This window comes from Furipterus horrens, unplaced genomic scaffold (genome assembly GCF_987537825.1).
Source record: "Furipterus horrens unplaced genomic scaffold, mFurHor1.1.pri manual_scaffold_3, whole genome shotgun sequence".
Classification (NCBI taxonomy): Eukaryota; Metazoa; Chordata; class Mammalia; order Chiroptera; family Furipteridae; genus Furipterus; species Furipterus horrens.
In genome coordinates this window covers 95885176-95893134 of record NW_028327173.1, presented here as the reverse complement: position 1 = coordinate 95893134, position 7959 = coordinate 95885176, and the positions used below count along the sequence as shown (strand labels likewise).

The 7959-nt window shown below is 44.0% G+C and overlaps 1 non-coding gene across 1 annotated transcript; it reads right to left on the bottom strand.

The window, feature by feature from the left end:
- Positions 1-7582: 7582 nt before the first annotated feature.
- On the bottom strand, positions 7583-7718 carry LOC150015551 (small nucleolar RNA SNORA21). The gene has a single exon (XR_016510311.1). It is a non-coding gene; the product is annotated as a small nucleolar RNA SNORA21 (small nucleolar RNA).
- Between the last annotated feature and the right edge of the window lie 241 nt (positions 7719-7959).

Below are 7959 nucleotides of genomic sequence, written 5' to 3'. Positions count from 1 at the left end.
ATTTTTAATTTGGGATTCTTCTATCTTTTTTAGGTAGGCTTGTATTGCTATGAACTTTCTTCTCAGGACTGCTTTCACTGTATTCCATAGGTTTTGGGCTGTTCTGTGTTAATTGTCATTTGTTTTAGAAACTTTTTGATTTTTTCTTTGATGTCATTGTTAACCCATTTATTACTTAATAGCATGTTTTTCAGTCACCATGAGTTTGAATGTTTTTGAGTTTTTTCCTTGATGTTGATTTCTAGTTTCAGAGAATTGTAATCTGAGAAGATGCTTGATATAATTTCACTTTTCTTGAATCTGTTTAAGCTTCTTTTGGGTCCCACCCTGTGGTCTATCTTTGAAAATGTCCCATGTGCATTTGAAAAGAATGTATATTTTGCTTCTTTGTGGTGAAAAGTTCTATATATATCAGTTTAGTCCATTTTCTCTAGAGTGTTGTTCAATGCCTCAATATCCTTGGTGTTTCTTTGCTTTGAAGATCTGTCCATTGTTGACAATGGGGCGTTAAATTCCCCTACTATGAGTGTGCTGCTTTTGATATACTTTTTGTAGTCTTTCAATATTTTCCTTATACATTTTGGTGCACCTATGTTTGGTGCATATATGTTTATGAGGGTTATATTTTCTTGATGGATTGTTCCTTTAAGTATTATAAAATGTCCTTTGTCTCTTTTTATGGCCTTTGCTGTGAAATCTGTTTTGTCTGATATAAGTATTGCTACCCCTGTTTTTTTTTTTCATGTCCATTTGCTTGGAATACTTTTTTCCATCCCTTCACTTTTAGTCTGTGTAGATCTTTTGTTTTGAGATGTGTCTCTTGTAGACAGTATATATGTGGGTCATGTTTTTGTATCCAGTCCGCTACCCTATGTCTTTTGATTGGAACATTTAATCCATTTACATTTAAAGTTATTATTAACATGTATTTATTCATTTCCCTTTGTACCTCTGTTCCTCTCCTCTTTTTTTTTTTTCTCTCTTCTTTTTTCTTAGAACATTCCCTTTAGCATCTCTTGCAATGCTGGTTTGGTGGAAATGTATTTGTTTAGTCTTCCTTTGTCTGGGATACTCCTTATTTCACCTTTCATTTTGAATGAGAGCCTTGCTGGGTAGAGTAGTTTTGGTTGTAGGCCTTTGTTTTTCATTGCTTGGAATATTTTTTGCCATTCTCTTCTGGCTTGTAGTGTTTCTGTTGAGAAATCAGTTAATAGCTTTATCAGAGCTCCCTTGTATGTTATTTGCTGTTTTTCTCTTGCTGCTTTCAGGATTCTCTCTTTTTCTTTGAATGTTGCCATTTTAATTATGGTGTGCCTTGGAGTAGACCTTTTTAGATTCATTTTCATTGGGACCTTCTGTGCTTCCTGGACTTACATGACTTTTTCTGTCATCAAGTTAGGAAAATTTTCTGTCATGACTTTTTCAATTAGGTTTTCTATCCCTTGCTGCCCTTCTTCTCCTTCTTTTATCCCTGATTTGAATATTGTTTTATCTCATGTTGTCTTGCAATTCTCTTAAAGCCTCTTCACTCTTCTTCAGTCTTTTTTCATTTTATTGTATTGTTTGGGAATCTTTTTCTATATTGTCCTCTAACTCACTGATCCGGTCCTCTGCTTCATTTAGCCTGCTTTTGATTGATTCTATTGCATTCTTCCTTTCAGAAATTGTATTCTTCATTTCTTCTTGGTTCTTCTTGATAGTTTCTATGTCTTTTTTAATGCTGGTGTAGTTTTCAGTAAGCTCCTTATAGCTTCCCTGGAGCTTTTTATAGTTCCCCTGGAGATCGTTATAATTTTCTTTGTGTTTGTCAAGTTCATTGATTTTCCTCATTACTATTGTTTTGAATTTCATGTCTGATAGCTTGCTTGCTTTTATGTCTTCTATCCTTCCTTCTGGAATTCCTCCTTTCTTTTTGGTGGAGTGTTGTTTCTGTTTGATGGGGTGTTATTCCGCCTCCCCATTTTGGGCATTGATCTTGTATCTGCTTCTTAGATTGATCTGCTTTCATTTTCTGCCTTTATGGTGTGAACTTCTTGTATACAGTTGTTGAACTGCTATCTCCAGTTGATGACATTGGAGGGACCTGTCTGCTTAAGTGATTTCTCCCGTAGCACTTGAGATGCTTCTGTACTGGGACCTAGTCCATTCCTCTCCCACCTCGGTCTCAAGAACCAGCACCCAAAACTTATTACAAAGTGCCTCTAGTTCATTTCACTGTCCTTTGTCCTCAACCAGAGATGAGTGCCTTCCCTCGTGAAGGCCAGGGGCGCGTGGGTCCAAGGCAAACTGGTTGCTCTCCTGTTCTGGCGGAGGGGGAGGTACCTCTACTCGCTGGTGAGCGGGTTTGTTGTGGGCCTATTGGGGTGGGTGGCGCATTGGTTTCACACCCGTTGGGGCGAGTCCGGGTGGCGCCTGTGCCTTTGTGTGGTGGCTGGCGAGGTGGTTTTGTGTCTGTTGGAACTGGGCCATGGGCACCTGTGTGCGGTGACTGTGGGTGCCTATGTGCGGTGGCCGGCCTACTGGTCTTGCGCCCACTGGGACATGCCCGAGTGGCACCTGTGTGTAGCAGCCGGTATTGGTTTGGTGCCTATTGAGGTGGGCCAAATGTTCTTGGGCGTGGTGGTGGCGGTGGCGGCGGTGTGCACCTGCATGCAGCATTGGGCATGCTAGCCTTGCACCAGCTGAGTCAAGCGCCTGGTGACACCCGTGCGCGGTGGCTGGTGTGTTCATTTGGTGCCTGTTGGAGCCAGCGAGGGTGCTTGGGAGCACACTAGCCTCGCGCCTGCTGAGCCATGCCCGGGGAGTTGGTTTTTCACTCATTGGGGTGGGGCCCTAGACATCTGTGTATGGTGGAGGTGGGCATCCATGACCCGCAGCCACCCACTGTTCCTGCGACCTCCTGGGCATTCGCCAGTAGCGCCTGGGCAAGGGGCCGGCACGCTGGTTTGGTGCCTACTGATACAGGCCAGAGGTGCCTGTGCACGGTGGCATGTGTGCCCAGTGAGTTGATTTTGTGCCCTTTGGGGTGGGGCTGCAGGCACCTGAGCACAGTGGAGGTGGGCGTCTGTGCCTGTCGGCTGGCGCATTGATTTTGTGCATGTTGGGGCAGGTCCAAGGGGCACCTGGACTCTGCAGCCAGTGAGTTGGTTGTGCGCCTAGGCCAGTGGACGGGAGCACCTCCCTGTGTGTGCTCACATGACCCAGTGGAAGGGTTGGGGAGTGGGCGAGTGCACTTCTGCGCCTGCACTCCTCAAGAATCTCTTTCCACCCTTAACCTCTCTTCCCCTCTCCGCAGAAAACAAAAGAGAAAAAGAAAAAGGAAAAACACATTCTTACATACATAGCAGTATGTTGTTTCTTGCCTCCCAGCGCCAGATGCCACCTGGCCCACTCCTGGCTCTTCCAGTGGGCAGAGGCCCACTCTCCCCCCGATTCCTCTTTGGGGAAGCCTGTGCTCACTGAAAAGTCTGTGTACTTCCAGCCACAGCTCTGGAAGCCAACCCAGTCAGAAATCCCATCTTGTCCCTTTCTCCTCCGCTATCCTCACCAAACAGGTCGCTCCCAGATGGTCTTCTCTGATCCAGCAGTGCCAAGGCTCAACTCCTGCCAGTATCCAGATATTAACTAAGATGTTCTGTCTGCAATTAGTCCAAACTACAGATGGGTCTCGGGAGCAAGAAAGTGCAGCCTCCACTCACTCCTCCGCCATCTTCGAACCCTCCCCCTGCTGACTTTTATAAACATGTGGCTGCACTTTCTGCCAGCCTGCTGCTGCCACCACTGCTTCCACCACCACACCACATCCTCTCAGCCCCGGTTCCACCCCTTCTACCTGTCTGGATGAGTATTTCTTCTTTATATGTTTGTTTGCTGGACTATCATGCAGTTTGATTTTCTGGAACTTCTAGTTGTTTCTATTTTTGAGGTAGTTGTATTCCTTCTTAGTTGTAGAGGGAGATGCAGCATGTCTGTCTACGCCTCCATCTTGGCCAGAAGTCCACACATGGAACATTTTCAAAGATAGACTGCATGGTAGGACACAAAACAAGTCTCTACAAATTCAAGAAAATTGAAATCATTTCAAGCATCTTCTCAGATCACAATGCCTTGAAACTGGAAACCAACCTCAAGGAAAAAACTCAAAAACATTCAAATTCATAGAGACTGAATAACATGCTATTAAATAATAAATGGTTTAACAATGACATTGAGGAAAAAATCAAAAATTTTCTGGAAACAAATGATAATGAACACACAACAGCCCAAAACGTATAGGGCATAGCAAAGGCAGTCCTGAGAAGGAAGTTCATAGCAATACAGGCCTACCTAAAAAAGACAGAAGAATCTCAAATAAAAAATCTAACCCGACAGCTGTACGGGATGGATGGCACTGGCTACAAAGATTGTGACCCCTACACTATGTCCTGAAAACAGAGGCATAAAATCCAGGCTGAACACAGCTCCTGGGAGCTATAATCTTCTGAGTGAAAGCAGGCCAGCAGTAATAAAAAAAGATAGTAATCATATGACATGATGCTGACCTTCACACAGGGTATTCTAAACTCTGTACATGATTTACTCTCATCCTGTTTGACTTAGTAGATATATTATGCTTATCAAAATTCCTGCATGTATGCTACTAAGTAAAACTGGGCATGAAGGAAGGGTCAAGCAGTTTTTTCTTCAAACTGTTGCTCTTTTTCTTCCCAGAAAAGAAAGGTGATTTATGGGTTATTTTCATTTGTGCTGTGAGTCCTGCTGGTCAAGGAACTCTTCAAGTGGCACTTGAACATGGGGCAAACAGTGACACTACAGGCTACAAGCCATGCACGCTGACTACACATCAAGGAGGGAATTTTCAGCTGAATCATCCCAAGGTAAGTTACAGTGGTGCCAGCACTTTTGGAAAGCTGCTGACATGTATAGGTTAGAAGAAGGGTTTTCCCCGGATGCCAAATAATGGGAACAAGACTCTTTAAAAAGAAAGAGATCTATTTTCACTTGCTCCAGCAGCTCTTAAAGATGCAGCTGCCAGGTGAAGGAGCAGCATTTAATCAATTTGCTGCAGACAGTAAAGCATTACTGTCCCTGGTTCCCCAATAATGGATCTTTAGATATAGAAGTCTGGGAGAAGATAGGTCAGAAGTTAAAGTGGCATCAGAATTTACTCATTTGGAGCTTAGTTCACATGGCTCTTTGCCCCCTGCATACTGCTGTGACTTGAAGTGCTGCAGCCTCAAAGGAATAAAGGGAAAGTAAGGAAAAAGGCTTAGGCTTAGAAGACACCACAGCCATAATGTAAGTAGGAGAGGGGGAGTGAGAATGGGAAATGCAGAGAGCTGCAATCCCTGCTGAATGATCAGCTCTGCCAGCTGATCCCCCTGAGATCCTAAAAAGCCTCAATGGCTACTGCTGCCTCCACTGGCTAATACAAGCTCTGTCACCCCCATGGAGTGTTGTCTCCAGGAAGCAACACAGGCAGGAGGCTGGGAAGCCTTTTCTGCTTTCTTGGTCATTGGCAGGCAGTGACATGCTCCAGGGTGGGAACCCATGCCATTTAATGTGTACAAGGAGTTTAGGAAAAGTGTTAAGAAGAATGGGTTACAATCGCCCTTTACTGTAGGAATTTTAGACTTTATTGTGAGTGGCTATTGCATGATGCCCTGGAATTGGAAGACTTTAACAAAACTATTCTAACCCAGTGTAGTACAGCATTTGGCTTACTGAGTACACCTACTGCTATAGTAAGCAAACCTTAGAGAACTTAAACCAGCAAGTTCCAATACTAATGGAGATGCTAATGGGGGCTGGACAATATAACCAGCCTCAATTCCAAGCTCAACGGGACTCTCGATTATTTGATCAATGTTCTGAGGTGGTCCAGAAAGCCTGGACATTAGTCTCAAAGGCTAATCATCCCAATCCTGGATCTTTCATAAACATCCACCAGGGAGCAACAGAGTCCTATATGGGTTTTATTGATAGATTACAACAAGCCATTCAGAGACAGGTTGAGAGTACAGAGGCAGCAGAAGCTTTAATGTTCCAGCTAGCTTATGAGAATGCCAATGAGGACTGCAAGGCAGCTATGACACCCATAAAGCCCTCGGTTATGACTGTAAGACAATATCTGAAGGCATGCCAAAAAGTAGAAACAGAAAAACACAAGGCGGCTTTTCTTGCTGCTGCCTTAAAAGGTGATATGAAATGCTTCCAGTTTGGCAAGCTGGGGCACTTACAGTGAGAGTCAATCAGCGCCTACCTCCCAGAAAAGTCAAAACATTCCCAGTCAGCCCTGTCCCAGGTGCTGGAAAAAGAAGCACTGGGAAAACGTGTCAGTCTAAATTTGACAAAGAGAGATGTCCTCTCATGTAGCAGGGCAACAGGCAGAGGGACATGAGCTCCAGCACCCTGAGCAACAGGAGCCCCGTGGGAGTAAACAACTTGCTGTCTTGGGTGCAAAAAAGTGTGATGTCTCAGACCTCTGCACCACTCCTGCAGGGAGTGCAGGACTGGACTTGGTCACTTTTCAGGAGCTCATCTTAAAGAAACAAGATTCTATTATGTTAACCCCTACGGGAGTGTGGGCACCCCTCCCTCAGGGAACGATAGGATTGATAGTAGGAAGATCTAATATCACTATAAAAGGAATATTAGTCCAACCAGGTATCACTGACTCTATGAGGGAGAAATTAAAGTTATGCTCCAGGCATCTGGGTACCACATAATACCCCTGGATACCTGCATAGCCCAACTCCTTTTATTGCCATATACAGTTCCAAGGATTCAAATGTCACTAGAGGAGAAAAGGGCTTTGGCAGCACAGATAACCAATCTATATTTTGGGCTACATTGATCCAACTAAGAAAGCCTATATTAGAAGTCAAAATAAAAGATAAAATTTTCCCCAGCTTACTTGACACTGGGACAGATATTTTGGTTATTTCTAGCCAATTCTGGTCCCTTATTGACCTCTTATGGAGACTGAGATTTTCATTATGGGTATCAGAGGTTTAGCTCAGTCATGATGAAGTGTCTGGTGGCTCCAATGTTATGGCCCTAAGGGCCAGGTGGGGCATGTTCAATCTTATGTACTCCCAGTCCTGCTTAACATTTGGGGGCGGGACCTCTTTACCCAGTGGGCAGTGAAAATTATCGTGCTGCCTTTTCCTTAGTGGTCATGGTCCAAATTCCACCCCTGCACCTCACTTGGATGTTGGGCGAGCCCATGTGGGTTGACTAGTGACCACCAAAATGGGAGAAGTTACTCAGAGCCCATGAACTAGTTAAATAACAATTAGAAATGGGGCATATTGAGCATTTGAACAGTCCATGGTATACTCCTATATTTGTCATCCCTAAGAAATCTGTTAAATGGAGACTCCTACATGATCTCTGGAAAATAAATGAAGTCCTCCAGCCCATGGGGACTTTACAACCAGGGGTCACAAATCCTGCATATATCCTGAGAGACTGGCTATTGTTAGTCATTGGTTTAAAGGACTGCTTTTTTCACTACCCCCTTAGCGGAGAAAGATAGGGACGCCTTTTCATTGTCTCTCCAAATTCTTTTTTTTTTTTTTCCTGTCACACCACCGATTGAAGCAAAACAGCACAACATGCTGCCACTTCACCCAAAAGCGGTGTTTTCACTTTGCCCTTCTTTGACGGCTCAGTGGGTCATTAGCGAGAGGCCCAATGAGTGCTTTTAAAAGGGGTTCTCCAAATTCTTAACATTGCTCAGCGTCTCCAGAGATATCAGTGGAAAGTTTTGCCCCAGGGCATGTTAAATAGCTCCACCATTTGTCAGTATTTTGTTAATCAGGCTCTTAAACATACTAGAAAGATGTATCCAGAATCTATCATATATTATTATACGGATGATGTACTCATTGCTGCACCATCTCAGACACAGCTTGCTAGCACTTTTGCTCATTTACAATGATTTATTACCCAAGC